This window comes from Pleurodeles waltl, chromosome 4_2 (assembly GCF_031143425.1).
Source record: "Pleurodeles waltl isolate 20211129_DDA chromosome 4_2, aPleWal1.hap1.20221129, whole genome shotgun sequence".
Lineage (NCBI taxonomy): Eukaryota > Metazoa > Chordata > Amphibia > Caudata > Salamandridae > Pleurodeles > Pleurodeles waltl.
The window spans coordinates 941,176,055-941,194,551 of NC_090443.1; the positions used below are offsets into that span (position 1 = coordinate 941,176,055).

General features: G+C 50.4%; 1 protein-coding gene across 1 annotated transcript in view; it reads right to left on the reverse strand.

Moving 5' to 3' along the window:
• LOC138293501 (vitamin D3 hydroxylase-associated protein-like) overlaps window positions 1-18,497 on the reverse strand; it is an 806,941-nt gene that overhangs the window by 102,386 nt on the left and 686,058 nt on the right. The window lies entirely within an intron of this gene.

Genomic DNA, 18,497 nt, shown 5'->3' on the forward strand with positions numbered 1-18,497 from the left:
AAACTAGCACCTAAAAAATCCAAGCACCAAATGCAGACATCTAGTCCCACAACACTGCGTCAAGTAAAAAAAAAATATATAAAAGGCCAACCACGATGGAGAACGATTTGGATGCAAGAAGTGGCTAGGGACTGGTTAGTGCTTACCTTTGGGCTTACAAGAAATTTCGGCAAAAATGTTCTGAGTAGGTAGAAGTTCAGCAGGTCATGGCTGAGGGCAGTGTGTGAGGAAGAGGCAACGCCACTGGGAAGACATGGGATGAAGTTAGAGTGAAGAATTCCATGTTCGGGATTAGGGCCTGATTTATAACTCAGCTGTCGGGTTTCTCCGTCACAACAGTGATGGATATCCCGTCCGCTGAAATCGAAATCCCATTATGTCCTATGGGATATAGATTTTGGCAGACAGGATATCCATCACTGTTATGACAGAGTAACACGTCCGCCGAGATCTAAATCAGGCAATCAGTATCTTTTTTGGGTGCCAGAAATCTCTAGTGGATAAGTCTGGAGGCTGCAGCTGATAAGGGCTTCAGGAGGCCCTATACCCCTTCTGTGGAGGACCACTGAAAAGAATTTGCTGCTGCAGAGAAGAAGGTAGCAGCAGCTGCTGCATAGTCAGGACAATCTAAAATACACCTTGGGCAGATAGACAAGAGGTTGGTTCCTGTTTCCTCATGAGCTTTTAGCCAAAAATCTTTGAAGTCACAAGTTTTGGATTTTGGCCACCTGGGGACATTTAGAACCACTTCCAAGGGTTCAGGACTAGGGAGGCACCACCCCTTGGAGGGTTGGGACTCACTCAGGCTGGGTCCAGGTGCAGGTTCAAGATGGTTGGAGCTTTTTCTGTCCCTGAGGCTCTGATAGAAGGCCAATTAACTAACCTTTGGAGTCATTCTTGTAGTCCTGGATTTAAGCAGTGGAACAGGGCACACGCAGCAGCAGGGCAGGCCTTTGAAGGCTCAAGGTAGGCATCAGGCAGAGGAGCAGTCCTTTCATGTACTCAAAGCAGTCCTCTGAAATACACAGAAGACCAAAGCAGCAAGCAGTCCTCTGACAGTCCTTCCACATGGCCAGAAAGTGAACAAAGAGTGGGCCTTATGGTCCTATTTTTAACCTGGTGCCTTCTTTGAAGTAGGTGATGTTTCTAGAGAATTCCCTTTGAAGTGCTGGGTGTTTCCTGCTTTACCTGTCCAGGCTCCAGCCTGGTTGCCTAAACAGTGACTTAGTGTGAAGTCCCTTGTAGGACTGCAGGACACAGCCCATTGACTTGTACGTGGCACTGTGCCCAGCTTGGTCCCCCATCTTGCTAGTGAGCACCCATTCAGGTACACCTAATCCCGATACTGTGTGGCTATCTGAGAGGAATAAGAAAAGTCCAACTGCCAACTACACCCAGTCATGTGTCTCAGGAACAGACTGCAGGCACAAGATAGACAGGGCAAGAAAATGCCAACTTTCTAATAGTGGCATTTTCAAAATTGTGACATTAAAATCTGACTTGACTAGTAAAGAGGATTTTAAATTACGACTAGTAAAGAGGATTTTAAATTACAATTCCAAAGACACCAAATATGAAAGTTCTATCTGTTCCCAATCAAAAGTTAACACTTATTAAATGTTATAAGGTAACGTAATGTTATCTAATGTTAAAGGTAGGCCTCATAGTAGTGAAAATATAAATTGTTAGTTTTTCACTACCAGGACATTTAAAACTCAAAAGTCATCTGCCACCCCTTTAATTGAAATGCACCCAGACCTATAGGTTACCTAGGGCCTACCATAGGGGCAAGTTATATGTAAAAAAAAAGAGTGTTTAAGACTTGGCAAGGGGTTTAAAACTGCATTCTCGCTGCAGTGGCAGATCTGGGTCATGTTTTAAGGGCTGCAGGCTCACTCGTAACATTTAATGTACATACCCTGGGCATATTGCATGTAACAGTACTGGGGATTTCTAAATACATTAAATATGCCAATCAAGTGTGAGCCAATTTCACCTTATTTAGGGCATGAGAACAAGCACTTTAACAGTGGACAGCAGTGGTAAGGTGCACAGAGTCCTAAGGTCAGCAAAAGTGAATTCAGAAAAATAGGAGGGTAAAGCCAAAATGTTTGGGGAAAGATCACCCTTAGGCTGCAGGTCTAACAGTAGTTAATTGTTTACAATTATCAGGACTTTGCCATGGCAGTCTCAAAAGAGGAATTGCATTGCATGAGTTAATTCTCCTGGTCCAGCATAGTACTCCTTTGTTCCAGTGACACAGGCACATCTCAGGTTCTCCCTGAACTGGAACACAAGCAACCCTCTCCTGGTTTTGTCCTAGTAAGGGCTCATCAGCCAGGTATATCCTGATTCCAGTGACACAGTACACACCAGACCCACATCTGGGCATGCCTGTCCCATTTAGGGTGACCACAAACGTGAAACTAGATTGTCTACCTGAGGAAACTCTATATAGATCATTCTATAGAAAAAAACACCATTCTTTATACGTCTCCCTATCTCTCTTTTCGAAAGGAAATTGTAGACTTTGGGCAGGTGTGTGCCAGATTAGGATTTTAGTGAGATAGTTTTCATCCACTTAATTTAAAGCGTTAAAAATAAATGTTAAGAGCTCTAATGTGGTATGGTTCGTGATGTAGAGACAGTAGATTTGGTGTGCTGTGGTGAGAGGATATGCTTGAGTAACTACTTCAAAAGTTAATTCTGCTGCAGACAAATGTATTGATGTGTATTTTGTTTGTGTTAATGGTTCAGATGTGTTTGTATCCTACGTAAATTCAGTAACTGAAAATTGCTGTGGTAGCTGTGCTGGTAATAAATGCTTATGATTTCAGAGAGAATAAGTAGGAAAGTAGATACGTTTAGTAAAGGAGGTGGGTACTGACAAAGGAAGAAAATGTAAGAGTTTTTTATTTTTTTAAGCGTTTGGCGTGAGTGAACTTTGTGCCATCCACCATCTGGTTGCAGGGAGGCTGTTTGTGTTGCATTAAAGTTGAAGAAATACAGAAACAGAACAGGGTGAAAATCTTAGGGGTGGGTGATATATTCTGATCCACCAGCGGAGTTGGCGGAGTTTTGCCCACTCCATGTTACGCTTGAAGCGCGGAGTTCTGGCCAATTTCTGCCAGCCATTATGTGGTAGAGTGTTTTCTTGCACGCAGCTCAACAATAGGAAGTTGGCTGACACAAATGACATTTGCCATCTCTTAGTGCAAATATTCAGTCACCAGGAGGGCACCTAGTGAGATTTCGTCAACGTGGGAGTTCACAACCATTTGTGGTCAGAAAGCTGCTGCTTGAGATGAAGCACAAGATACTGTTTTATTTCCTTTGAACATGAGGATATTGGTTGAGGCAGGATCAGATGAAGGAATGTTGAAAAACTGCCTTGATTGGATGGTGATGGGATTAATGAAGGCTTGGAGTGGGATAGTGTGTGTGATACACATATGAGATCAAAATAGATATCTTATATCTCAAGAAACTACAACTTGGGCCCTCACGATGCACTGCTATTACCTCACATATTACAATACTTCTAGAACATCATTGATAAGATCACTGATAACAACTAAAATGACATAATTGATGACATCACTGTGCCAGGTGAAGGCGGAAGCTATACTTACTTGAGTCACCTATAACTGGTTAAATTCAGTGTTTCTTTAGTTTAAAATGTTACATTATTATTATATATATGTATACATATATATATATATATATTTATATATATATATATATATTGTTTTTGTTTTTCACTGATAAAAACAGATGTTATAGTTAGGTTCACATTTTACCCACACAAAACATAGAAATTCAGTAGCTATAGTTATACTTATGTTAAGAAACTATAACTCATAGCCTAAAGTTACTTTCTGGCATGAGTTATAGTTTTTTCCCAAAAGTATATTTATAAGTATAACTTCAACTGCTGAATTTGTATGGTTTTGTGTGGGTAAAACATGAACCTGATGATAACGACCCTGTAACCTTTGTTTTTCTCAGTGCATTTCTATTGTTTTTTTTCAACTAAAAGTAATATATAAATACCAAATGTTAATACAACCACTGTTGCATATGGCCCTGAAGCCCACTGTCCCACATGCACCCAACCCCACGCTGTGCACGGCCTTTGGCCATGTGCAGCAGGGGTATGGTATGTGAGTTTGTGAGGTTTTTTTTCCCCATTGGGCTTCGGATCCGCAAGTACCCGCAGATCCACAAAGGATTCGTGTCCCTAGATATATATGTTTTTCCCTTTAATAACTCTGAAACTACTGAATGGATTCACACCAAATCACAAAAGAGATCTTTCTGAACCAAGATCTATTTTTCTTTCAAATTTGGTGTAAATCCATTCAGTGGTTGTGTTAAAAAAATGCAAAACTCCCATGGACATAGCATGGGGAAAATGTTTATTTGGACCCCCGTTTTTCTCAAAACTGTGACGATTTGTCAAATGGTGCCAAAGTTATTAGTGGAAAAAAAATGCTTTGCCTATGGGAAAAGTTGGTCCTATATAGATATATATATATATATTTAAAGAAGGTTTAATTTAAATTTAAATTATACTCTTTGAATATTTATGGCGGAATTCGGCGTCCGCAACTCACTCCGACCCTGTTGAAGTGGATGTGACCGGGAATTCCGGAATTGATGCCTCAAAAGTTACAGGGACGTTATAGTTAGGGTCTGAATTTTCTCGTACAAAACCATGGAAATTCAGCAGTTATAGTTAGAGTTCTTTCAAGTAACTGAAACTCGCACCCTAAGGTAACTATTACTTGTGGCTTCGCCATGCACAGCTGTCTCATCAATAATTGTATTGCAAATGTTGCAGTGAGAATATGAAAGATAGCATAGAATATGTCATCAATGATATAATATGTGGAGTAATTAGCTGTGCATGGCGAAAGTGCGAGTTAAAGTTACCTTAGGGTGCAATATTTTTTATTTATTTAAATATTATTTATTAAAAAATTAAATAATAATAACGAGCCCTTTACGGACTACCAGGCCCTGCGGGAAACCTTAAGGCCTCTTCTGTGGTGCCATTGCTTCAGACAACAGGGAGCTGCTTCTAGAGCAGCTCCCTCATTGCTGAAGCATTTCATCTCTTGCAGGGGACAGATGTGAAAGCTCCACTGTTTGACAGCAGGACCTGCTTTAAAGGTCCTGCTGTCAAACAGCAGAGTGTTTGCTGTGGCTTGGCTGCAGCTGCAGAGCTACAGCCAAGTCACAGCAAACAGCTATGTCCCGGGGTGGGCATTTATTTAATTTGAAGCCCTAGGGGGTGGTGGTCCCTGGGGTGTAGGCGGGCTCCAGGTCCCCCACATATATTTTCTTTAAGCCCCAGGGGGTTGTGTTGCCTGGGGTGTGGGGGCCGTGGGCCCGCCTGCATATATTTAACTAGAAGCCTTGGGGGGAGGTGGTTCCCGGGTGTGCTGGGCCCCCCATATATAAAAAATGAAAGCCCTGAGGAAGTGGTGGTCCCTGGGGCAGAGGGGGCCGCGGGCTCCCCTGCATACATAAAAATGGAATTTCTGGGGAGATGGTGGTCCCAGAGCTATGCCCCCCACACAAAATTAATAATGCCCCCGGGACCTGGCCCACCCGGGGGCCTATAAAAAAACAAGCGCAGGATCCCATACTTGCTGTTTTTTATTTCTTTGCTGCAAATCTTGCAAACTAACGGAAAAACATAATACATTTTTTTTTTTTTTGCTCTGGAGGCCCATCTTGGACCCCCCACCTCACCAGTGCTAAGGGGTCAGGGCATCTCTATCCTGGCCCCTTTTCATTTTTTGAAAACTTTTTTTCTGGGACTCAGCTCAAGCCAAGTCCCAAGATGGCTGCAGAGCACTTCCTGGTTTGAAGTGTCGGCAGTCAATCGGAGCTGTGCATTTCCCTGCACAAGCTTGTCTTTGTTCAAGAATACTTCGCAGCTAGAGATATACAAATTAGACATTCTCTACATTTCTGAAAAAACTACTGAACGGATTTACACCAATTAACAAAAAGCACAATCTGCAAACCGACAGCTAGCTTTCTGCCATGTTTGGTGTAATTCCGTTCAGTGGTTCGGGCTGTAGACATGTTCACAGATCCTATGGGAATTATCATGGGAAACACATCGATTTTTTAGCCCCCTTGTTCTCGGCCCCCAATTGACAGATCACGGCAAAACTTTCAATGCGCACTAAGAATCACTGGGCCACCTTTTGTGGAATTTTTTTTGAAGATTCGTCAAACGGTGCCAAAGATATAGGCAAGTCAAAAAACTATTTTTCTATGGAAACATGGTCCTAACTATAACTACCTAGTGGCGACCGCCACTAGGTTATGTTTATATATATTGCTAATACCTTTGGGGCAGTTTGATGAATCTTTTGATATGTGGAGTAAATCCGTTAGTAGTTTTTGAGAAATTAAGGTTAAAAAGTATTTGTATATCTGGACGGCTGAGTCTGAAGGACTCTTGCAAGAGTCCCTCGTACCCAGTTTTTAAAAAAATAGAGCTTTCTGATTGGCTCAGGGAGATTTCTTTCCCTTGGGTCGCCTTACTCTTGCAGGAGTCAGACTCCCACAGGAGCGAGCGCTCTGATTGGCTGCCAGCAACACAAGAATGTTACTGGCAGCCATTACAGGTCTTTAAAACATAGAAAGGCCAGGGTAGGGATTCCCTGCTCCCCTATGCCCCATGGGCGGGACCCAAAGGGACAAATCCCCAGTCCAAAATGTAAAAAAATCAGGAATGTTTTTCACATTCTCATCAGAGTCCTGCTGGATTGCGGCAAAAAAAAAAAAGGAACGCAGCATGGGGTTGCATTGTTTAATGAAGGGGAGGGGGCAGATGCCCCCCCTCCCCAAGCAGTATTTGCCTCAAGAACCCAATCCCCCATGGCCCAATAAAATTAATTTGTGGAGGTGGTGCCTGCTCACCCTCCCTGAGCCATATTCGGCCCCTGGGACTCCAACCCCCAGGGCCCAATTTATTAATATGGGGAGGGGATGTATTCTGCACCAGTGGCCCTCATCCCGAGCCTTCAAAAGACCCTAGGGACGCCATCTCCCGAGGTCATCACTTTTTACAAAATCCTCCTTTGCACATACTGTGTCCCAGGGAACCCACCAATGGACACAGTGATTTCTCTGTCCTCAGCGGCGGGGCAGGGAAACTTGTGTTTGCTCTCATCTGGCAGGAATATTTTTTAATCTTCCACCAAAGGGAAGCAAACACAAAATCTACTTCTGGTGGACGGGATCTTAAAAAATAAATAGCTGCTCCCTCTGGGTGGTAGTAATGTGGAATTCCACGGCATACGGGGAGCCAGCTGGGGCCACAGGGGCCCTCCGGCTCCACTCAAATGTCCCAACGTCTGCATGGTGGATGCCCTGGGTGGGCACTGCAAAATCCACATTTAAATAATGCAAGCCTGAGGGATGAGGTCCCCGGGGCCATACTAAGCTTGAGGAGAAGGCGTACAGCCCTTCTCCCCTTAAAATAAAAAATGGCCTGGGAAGTGGTGTCCCCAGGGACTAATGTGGCTTTGGGCCTTCCCCTTTAATACACAGCCCTGGGTGATGGGGTCCCACAGGCTTAAAAAGGCTCAGAGAGGGTTACGGCCATCCCCTTTTATTTAAATTTCAGCTCAGGGGGTGGGGTCACCGGGTCCTTATTATGCTCAGAGTAGGGGGCTATGAACTCCCACCATTTAATAATTACTTGGCTCCTAGGGATGGGGTCCCCAGGGCCTAATAAGGCTCAGGGAGGGGGGCAATATGGCCGCCCTCACCTTTATAATGTATTGGGGCCCCTGGGTATTGTCCTAATAAGGCTTGGGGAGAGGGGCCATGTGGCCCCATCCCCTTTTAAAATGGATGGTCCCAGGGGATGGGGTTCCTGGTACCTGAGAAGGCTCAGGGAGAGGGACTGTGAGGCCATCTTCCCCTTTTAAAAATATGAATGGGCCTGGTGAATGGGTTCCACAGGACTTAATAAGGCTTGAGGAGTGGGGCTGCATGGACCCACTCCGTTTTCTATTATATCTGGCACCAGGGATGGGGTGCACTGGCCTATTAGAGCTTGGAAGAGGGGTGACTCATTCCCTCCCATTTTTTATTTTATTTAGCCCCAGCTATTAGCGCTTGGCGAGAGTGGTTATACAAGTCCCCTCCCCTTTTAATTGGAACTGGCCCCGCTGGATGGGGTCCCTTGGGCCAATTAAGGGTCAGGGATGAGGCTGCATGCCCTCTGTTTAATTGTAATTGGTCCCAGAAGGTACGGTCCCCAGGGCCTTTTAAGGCTTGGGGAGGGAGGCCACATGGCCCCCCTTTAAATAGAACTGGCCCCAGTGGATGTGGTCCCTGAGTCCAATTAAGGATCGGGGAGGGGGCTTTACTCCCCTCCCCTTGGTATACATATATTTTGCCCCAGGGGATGGGAATGTGCCCCAGGGCCCTAAGGCCAACCGTAGGCAGTGCGCAACACAGGCTGTGCGTAGTCGGATTAGCAGCCTGCTGGGGGTTTGGCCACAGGGCCTGGCAGCGTGGGATGGGCTGCATGCAGGGAGTTGGGGTGGGCTGCCTCCGGGTGGCTGCCTGTCGGAAGTTGGACACAGGGCATGGATGCAAGCCACCCCTGTGGCCATGCCCACACCACATGAGGTGAAAGTCCATGTGCAGCGTGGGGTTGGCTGCATGCTGGTGGTTGGCAGCCTCGGGGTGGTTTGGCCATAAGGCCTGGACGCAGGCCGGGTCCTGTTGCCAAACCCTGCTGCGCACAGCTGAAGGGTGTGCACAGTGTGGGGGGTTGGCTGCCTTTGGGGGGCAGTTTGCTGCAGGGCTTGGCCTGTGGCCTACCCCCTACCATACAAGGCCAAAGGCAGAAGTTTGGCTTTATATATGGAAGTAAAATATTATTTTAATTGGTTTTTTTAAAACTGGAAATTCACTGAAAAAACAAAGGTTAAAGTAACATTATAGTTAGGTGTGATAAAAAGATCTGTTCTTGTTTGAAATAAACCTTAGAAATTTACTGGAAAAAAAACAAAGGTTAAAGTAACTTTATAGTAAGGTGCATATGTTGTCATAGTTTGACTCTTGCTCTAGGCAAGAATGCTGGTTTAAGGATGACAGTATTTCTGTTTGTAGACAGCCATGCCAGTCCTACAACAAATCGCAACTGTCGTCCCAACCCTCCTGGCTCACAAGTAGTACCTCACCAAAAACCCAAACAGTAAAAGGTGATTTGTGGCAGCCTTTATGCATGGACTCCAGAGTGCGACATCTCATGGAGTGCTGTGGTTAAACTGAGATTACCCTTTTTTCACATGAACATGTCTCAGTCAAACACAGGCAATGAAGGAGATATGTAGTGGAGTTTTCAATAGGTTTTAATTAACAAGACTGCAACCTATGATAAATTGCATGGGCAACAATGATTAGGATAATGAACAGTGCAAGAAGCAGAATTGTGACCGCAAGAGTCATTAATACAAAGACTCCCACCATCTTGCAATAATATGAAATGACATGAGATATGAAATATATCCTAATACCTTAGCATGATGAACCTAACCCCTAACCTAAAGAGAGCTAGGTGTGTTAAACCTAATCTGCCAGTACCGTGTCCATGAGAAGAGCCCCCCAACCCTAGTTACCTTGGAATGAGGTCTCTCGATCAGACTTCGTAGGGACATGAAGACTGAGTCAGCATCAAGGCGATGTGCAGCATAGATAGCGTCAATGGCATCTGGTAGGAATTCCTCTGACTATCTATCTGTCTGTGTAAGGTGCATTTATACAGATCTGATCGAACCCCTGACATAGGTCTGTTCCCAAACAATAGATAACAAGACATGCTTGGGGCGGCAATCACATAAACAATTCCCTCTATAGCACAAAGTGGGAAAGTACCTAATGTGAATACCTATATCTTATCTATCTTTGGCGCTGGTAGTGACACCTTAGCAGAGTGGCACTGGTACCGTGAAACTAAAACATTGTCCTAACTAAAAACAATGCAGCCATCTTGGAAAGATATAATTAAATAATTCTGCTAAAACAGAGCAAGCCAAGTAGGGTAAAAGTCACTGGGTGACTGGGGCACATGTCTGCAAGCCAGAAGGCTAAGCTAACTCCTGCTTCCCATTAAAACAAGATAGGATTCACTACAATGTCAGTGACAACATTAACGTTTTGGATTGATAAAAACACAGAAATTCAACAGTTATAGTTAGCAGAGCTGACTATAACTTGTGTCCCTGACATGCACTGTTTATGACCTTACATATTGCATGACTCTATGACATCATTTATGATCTCACTGATAAATCTCAAATGACATCATTGATGACATCCCTAATGCCATCACAGATGACATCATCAAAGCTTCTTTTGTACACATTACGCTATAAACTAATATGGCATTAGGTGTCTGAAAGGAAGTACAAAACAGATCAGAAGAATATGGAGCATCATTAATGCCATCACAGATACAACTAGTAGCCTAGTTCACATAAACAATCAACCTCCGATATGTAGGAAATCCTCCTTGCATCTGCTGCTCAGAGAAAACCAAGCTCTTCAAAATACAAAAAGTCTGATCCAAAATTAATGCCCTACTACGGACAGCTTTAGGGGGTGATTCTGACCCTGGCGGTCGGTGATAAAGCGGCGGCCAACCCGCCAACAGGCTGGCGGTCCGAAAAATGGAATTCTGACCCTGGCGGGAACCGCCAACAGAGACCGCCACTTTAACACTCTGACCGCCACGGCGGGACAAACAAACAGCGCGGCGGTCACCGCCAACAGGCAGGCGGCAGACAATGTACCGCCCACCCTATCACAACTCACCAATCCGCCACTTTTTCCGGGGCGGGAGCACTGCCGATAAAAACACGGCGGAAACAGACTACGAACGGGAAAACGCTCACCTCTACGCACTCCACGAGGACGGAGGACAGCATGGAACCCGAATTGAACATCATACCTGCACTCGTCTACCTGCTCATCTACCACGAGTACGAACTCCGCCGCAGATGTCAACGGTGAGTACTGCACCTACGACACACGGGAGGGGGGAGGAGGAAAGGTTACGGGCACACACATATGCGACCCCCACCACCCCCCCAAGATGTACACACCAATGCAGAGCAACAAGTCACAGTGACACCACCCAAACACCCGTAAAAAATACAATCACATAACCAAATTGAGAATAAATATTTATGAACAAAATAGTCTCAGAAAAGTATTTTTCAACCATCAAAACTTTCTTATGATAAACAAATTATTTACACAGCAGTGGATAACTGAAGCAAGTAGTCCTGCACATCTTACGAATCCATCATGTCCGTGGGCCAAAGTGTAGCGAAACAAGGGCAAAGCCCACACAGGAGACCTGAGTCCTTTGGAGAGAACACTGCAGGGGCATCTGGTGACAAAACCACAGGCACCTCAGGGGGAAGGGAAGGGGGGGGCACCACAGCCACATGAGTCCACGACGCCAGATCCACGAAGGGCCCACCATGCCCACTGTGCCATCCTGGGGAGTGCAAAGCCACAGTCTCTCAAGTCTCTCCAGTGGGTGGGTTGCCCACTGTGCCATCCTGGGGAGTGCAAAGCCACAGTCTCGCAAAGTCTCTACAGTGGGTGGATTGCCCACTGTGCCATCCTGGGGAGTGCAAAGCCACAGTCTCTCAGGTCTCTACAGTGGGTGGATTGCCCACTGTGCCATCCTGGGGAGTGCAAAGCCACAGTCTCGCAAAGTCTCTACAGTGGGTGGATTGCCCACTGTGCCATCCTGGGGTGTGCAAAGCCACAGTCCATCAGGTGGATAAATGTCCCCACTGGACAAGGAGGATGCATGGTGGGCACAGTGAACCCTGAACAGTGCCTGACAGGAAGGGCCCAGCGGAGCGGTGCTTGAGACGGCGGTGCCCAGCGGAGCGGTGCTTGACAGGAAGGGCCCAGCGGAGCGGTGCTTGAGACGGCGGTGCCCAGCGGAGCGGTGCTTGACAGGAAGGGCCCAGCGGAGCGGTGCTTGACAGGAAGGGCCCAGCGGAGCGGTGCTTGAGACGGCGGTGCCCAGCGGAACGGTGCTTGACAGGAAGGGCCCAGCGGAGCGGTGCTTGACAGGAAGGGCCCAGCGGAGCTGTGCTTGAGACGGCGGTGCCCAGCGGAGCGGTGCTTGACAGGAAGGGCCCAGCGGAGCGGTGCTTGACAGGAAGGGCCCAGCGGAGCGGTGCTTGAGACGGCGGTGCCCAGCGGAGCGGTGCTTGACAGGAAGGGCCCAGCGGAGCGGTGCTTGACAGGAAGGGCCCAGCGGAGCGGTGCTTGAGACGGCGGGGCCCAGCGGAGAGGTGCTTGACAGGAAGGGCCCAGCAGAGCGGTGCTTGACAGGAAGGGCCCAGCGGAGCGGTGCTTGAGATGAAGGGCCCAGCGGAGCAGTGCTTGACAGGAAGGGCCCAGCGGAGCGGTGCTTGAGACGGCGGTGCCCAGCGGAGCGGTGCTTGACAGGAAGGGCCCAGCGGAGCGGTGCTTGACAGGAAGGGCCCAGCGGAGCGGTGCTTGAGACGGCGGTGCCCAGCGGAGCGGTGCTTGACAGGAAGGGCCCAGCGGAGCGGTGCTTGACAGGAAGGGCCCAGCGGAGCGGTGCTTGAGACGGCGGTGCCCAGCGGAGCGGTGCTTGACAGGAAGGGCCCAGCGGAGCGGTGCTTGACAGGAAGGGCCCAGCGGAGCGGTGCTTGACAGGAAGGGCCCAGCGGAGCGGTGCTTGAGACGGCGGGGCCCAGCGGAGCGGTGCTTGACAGGAAGGGCCCAGCGGAGCGGTGCTTGACAGGAAGGGCCCAGCAGAGCGGTGCTTGAGATGAAGGGCCCAGCGGAGCGGTGCTTGACAGGAAGGGCCCAGCGGAGCAGTGCTTGAGACGGCGGTGCCCAGCGGAGCGGTGCTTGAGACGGCGGGGCCCTCTTCAGCGGTGCTTGTCTTCACGGCGGGGCCCTGTTCAGCGGTGCTTGTCTTCACGGCGGGGCCCTGTTCAGCGGTGCTCTTCTGCACGGCGGGGCCCTGTTCAGCGGTGCTTGTCTTCACGGCGGGGCCCTCTTCAGCGGTGCTTGTCTTCACGGCGGGGCCCTGTTCAGCGGTGCTTGTCCTCACGGCGGGGCCCTCTTCAGCGGTGCTCTTCTGCACGGCGGGGCCCTGTTCAGCGGTGCTTGTCTTCACGGCGGGGCCCTGTTCAGCGGTGCTTGTCTTGACGGCGGGGCCCTCTTCAGTGGTGCTTGTCTTCACGGCGGGGCCCTGTTCAGCGGTGCTCTTCTGCACGGCGGGGCCCTGTTCAGCGGTGCTCTTCTGCACGGCGGGGCCCTCTTCAGCGGTGCTTGTCTTCACGGCGGGGCCCTGTTCAGCGGTGCTTGTCTTCACGGCGGGGCCCTCTTCAGCGGTGCTTGTCTTCACGGCGGGGCCCTCTTCAGCGGTGCTCTTCTGCATGGCAGGGCCCTGTTCAGCGGTGCTCTTCTGCACGGCGGGGCCCTCTTCAGCGGTGCTTGTCTTCACGGCGGGGCCCTGTTCAGCGGTGCTTGTCTTCACGGCGGGGCCCTCTTCAGCGGTGCTTGTCTTCACGGCGGGGCCCTCTTCAGCGGTGCTTTTCTTCACGGCGGGGCCCTGTTCAGCGGTGCTTGTCTTCACGGCGGGGCCCTCTTCAGCGGTGCTCTTCTGCACGGCGGGGCCCTCTTCAGCGGTGCTTGTCTTCACGGCGGGGCCCTCTTCAGCGGTGCTTGTCTTCACGGCGGGGCCCTCTTCAGCGGTGCTTGTCTTCACGGCGGGCCCTGTTCATCGGTGCTTGTCTTCACGGTGGGGCCCTCTTCAGCGGTGCTCTTCTGCACGGCGGGGCCCTGTTCAGCGGTGCTCTTCTGCACGGCGGGGCCCTCTTCAGCGGTGCTCTTCCAGTCAGTGTAGGGAGTCAGACCTGGCCTGGACAACCTGCTCACTCGCCCTCCGAACGTGCAGTGTCAGGCCCCTTCGGAGACGGAGTCCTGGGCCCTTTGGTGTCGTCCCTTGCAGCCGGGATGGGGCGTGTGGGGCCCTCCTGCTCCGCGCTCCTGCTGGCTGGCCTCTCCGCCCTGCTGCCCTTCCGCTCCTTAGATGGGGCTCTCGGGCCCTTGCCTCCCCTGGCTGTTGTGGCAGGTGAAGTGGCCGGAGTCACCTCCTTGGGGGCATCCGTCTCAGTCCGCTCACGGCGGCCCTTCACTTTCCGGGTCCTCTTGCCTGGGGGGGGGGGCTGCCAGTCCCCTTGCTGCTCAGTGAAGTGTCACTGCCGCCAAAGGGTGGACTCCATATTCCATGCACCACTTGTACCTTGGAAGCTGGGCTGGTGGTGGCTGAGGTGCCTTTGGGACTTTTCCCAGATGGAGGGGGTGGGTCAGGGGAGGGAAAGAGGTCAACATTTGAGAGGTAATATTTCTTTGGACCAGGGTAAAGGGTAGGAGTAGTGGAGATAGAAGTGGAGGAAGAGGATGTGGTTGTAGGAGAGTCAGGTGTGCTGTCCTTGGGTGCAGGTGACTGAGACGTAGGCTGTCGTGAGGTGGTTGGCTGTTGTTTGGGTGTCTGCCTGCGTTTATGTGTCTTGGAAGAGGGGGTGACAGACACAGTGGGAGAGGACACAGGGGACGTGTACATGGCAGTGGGAGTGGTGACTGCACGTGTGAGGACTGTAGTGGAGGGTGTGCTGGTGATGGAAGAACTGGCTGATGTTGGTGTGCATGCAGGTGTGAGGGTAGACGTCACAGGGAGGGAGGAGGGAGACGAGGAGGAGGGGGACACAGAGGTGGTAGTGACTGGGTGTTGCTTGGGTGAATGCTTGTGTGTTCTGTGGTGCTTATGTTTGGATGAGCTGGCCTTGGGTGTTGAGGTGTGTGCAGGCTGGTCAGATGGTGTGGATGGGATAGGCTGAGGAACAGGAGACAGAGAAAGGCTGGAGGCAGTTAGAAGAGGGAGACTGGAGACAGGGACAATGGCTGCCGTCAGTGCTGAGGCCAGAGAAGTGAACGCTCGTTGATGGGCAGCCTGACCCGAATGAATGCCCTCCAGGTAGGCATTGCTCTGTTGCACCTCCCTTTGCACCCCCTGGATGGCATTCAAAAGGGTAGTCTGCCCAACAATGAGCGTCCTCACGAGGTCAATGAGCTCCGCACTGAGGGCAGCAGGGGTAACAGAGGCAGGGGCTGAGGTGCCTGGGGCGAAGGAGACGCGCGCCTTACTGGGCGAACGGGCATGGAGCGAAGACTGAGGGGCTGCTGGGAGGGCGGTGCTGGTGCGCTGGGTGGCGGCTGTACCTGTTGTTGCGGGGGGCACAGATGTTGCCGCCCCCGCTAGGGAGCTCCCAAACGAGGACGTGTCCGTGTCGCTGGTGTCTCCACCGGCCCCCGTTGTGGTGCTCCCCTCGCCCTCCGGATCACTGGTGCCCTCGGTGTCTGTGTCAGTGCCCACCGGGGCCTGGTGACCTGCAGCTCCCTCGTGCTCCGACGCCAATTCTCCTCCGCCTGATGATGCTAATGCACAAGAAACAAAGAATAAGGGTGGGGGGAGAAATAAAACAAAGTTGAGTGCATGCCTTGTCAATAGCCTTGGCGGAGAGGACAGACACAGGTGCCTCATGCACTAAGCCGCGAACTTGGGGTACACTACTCTGTACTTCTGACTAGGCCAACAGGTCTAGGGACAACAGACGTGCTCATGGGTGATGTTGGACCATGGATAGCTGCACTTGGCACCCTACAGAGGTGGTGGGCGGGGGCACAGGGCCATGTCTAAGGGAGGGGACTACACTACAGAAAGCGCCCTGGCCTACTGTCACCCACAGCCCTCCTCCCCCACCCAGACGCCTCCACTGCGCGTATAGATAGGATAATGTGCTGATACTCACCCCCTTGTGTCTGCTGTGATGTCCTCAAGCGCCCATCCAAATCTGGGTAGGCCACCGCCAGGATCCGGGACATCAGGGGGGTCAGGGTACGACTGGCACCCCTCCTAGGTCGGGAGGCCATCCCCAGCAGTGACTCGGCGGTCTTTCGGGTTCCGCGGCGGATGTCCTCCCACCTCTTCCGACAGTGGGTGCCCCGTCTGGTGTAGACCCCCAGGGCCCGGACTTCCTTGGCGATGGCACGCCAAATATCGATTTTCTGATGGGCGCTCACCTGTTTGACATGTACAGGGTGGGAAAGAGAAAACGTCAAATTTCTGCATGTTTGGAGTACATGCCCCCCCTCCCCACCCTTGCCATGTGGCCCATACTCTCATCAGTTGTGCGTTGCATTCCTCATTTTCTCCCCACCCCACCAACTGACAGCCACCCCACTCCACACAGGCATTACCCATTCAATGTGCACTCAGTGTACTCACCTGTTGGTCTGGAGGACCGTAGAGTAGCGCATACTGGGGGAGGACCCGTCCACAAGTTTCTCCAACTCTTCAGACGTGAAGGCAGGGGCCCTTTCCCCAGTCGCAGCAGCCATTGTCACTTCCAGACCGAGTTCACAGCAGCACTTGCAGTATAGGTCCTCTCCTGTGGATGATCAGGTCTCGAGTGATTAAGCAGATAGAAAATGGCGGTCACGCCCGCGGCGGTGCGTACCGCGGCGGTGCGTACCGCGACCGCCGGCGCACATCGTCATTGGCTCCTGAATCCCATAGGGTTCAATGTTAACCAATGCGACTTCGTACAGCGGTCTTCGACCGCCTACCGCCACGGTGTGCCACGCCAGCGCATTGACCTCACATCCCATTGTCCCAGTTTAGAGGTCAGGCAGCCGCCATTTCAAGGGCCCACATGGCTTAAATTCTACTGCGTCACACAGGCCTAGGCCTTGCATTTGCACACATACAAACATAGCAGTCAATACATTTACGTGTACTGTGCAAGCTGTGTTGTACGTACCTGTGAGTTGATTGACTCAGTGCTCCATGTTGTCATTCCTAGGCACCGTCCGCAGGGACTTGCGAGGAGAAGGAGGAATCCTCCCGTGTACCGGCCGCTGGTTGACCTGTCGACAATGGAAGAACGCCATATAATACTCCGATACCGACTTGACCGAGCCACTATACATGAACTGTGTGCCCAGCTGGAGCCAGACCTGATGTCACCCATCCGCCAACCCACAGGAATTCCCCCTCAAGTGCAGGTTCTATCAGTCCTCCATTTTTTTGCAAGTGGCTCATTCCAGACAACAGTGGCCATGTCATCTGGAATGTCTCAGCCTATGTTTTCAAAGATTCTGTCCAGAGTGTTGTCTGCCCTGATGAAACTCATGAGGAGCTACATCATATTCCCAGAAGAGGCTGATTTGGCCACAGTGAAGGGTGATTTCTATGCCCTTGGACATATCCCCGACATCATTGGTGCCATTGATGGGACCCATGTGGCATTAGTACCCCCAAATGACGATGAACAGGTGTACAGAAATAGGAAAAATTACCATTCTATGAATGTGCAGGTTGTCTGTTTGGCAGACCAGTACATCTCCCATGTGAATGCCATGTTCCCTGGGTCAGTGCATGACGCGTATGTTATGCGTAATAGCAGCGTCCCCTATGTGATGGAACAGCTACAGAGACAGCGTGTGTGGCTAATAGGTGACTCTGGTTACCCCAACCTGCCGTGGCTATTGACCCCAGTGAGGAATCCCAGGACCAGGGCAGAGGAACGGTACAATGAGGCCCATGGGCGTACTAGGAGGGTCATAGAAAGGACCTTCGGCCTCCTGAAGGCCAGGTTTAGGTGCCTGCATATGACAGGTGGATCCCTAATGTACTCACCAAAGAAGGTGTGCCACATCATCGTGGCCTGCTGTATGCTTCACAACCTGGCTTTGCGACGCCAGGTGCCTTTCCTGCAGGAGGATGGTCCAGATGGTGGTGTTGTAGCAGCTGTGGAGCCTGTGGAGAGTGAAGAGGAGGAAGACGACGGTGAGGAAAATGACAACAGGGAAGCTGTCATACAACAGTATTTTCAGTAGCACACAGGTAAGGTTCAGCCACGCCATTTCCCATTTACTTAGAGCCTCATGCATCTCAACTTTCTGTATTTCCCCCCAGCTCTTTTAAATAACATTTCTTTTTCCCTTCCCTTCTCAGTGCTTAATGACTCATAGCCCGACTTCTGCTTGGTTTGGCCATGTACTACAGCGTATTGACATTGGTATGTTGTCATCACTAACTGACATCACATATTGTGAACTGTTATGGGTTGTACGATTTTTTGAGAATACAGCATGACTCCAAACGGTTTTCTGTGCAATAATTGTTTTATTTTGTGTGCTTAGATAATGGTACATTATATGAAAACGGTGATGGGTGGGGGTGGAGTGATGTCCATGGCAGAGTCCAGTTCTCAGTCTGACAGGTCTATTGTCCATATGCCTGTGGAAGGATGGAGCAGGGGCTGTTTGAGTTTGGACAGGGTGGCAAGGTGGGACAGTGGGATGACTTCTGGGGGCAT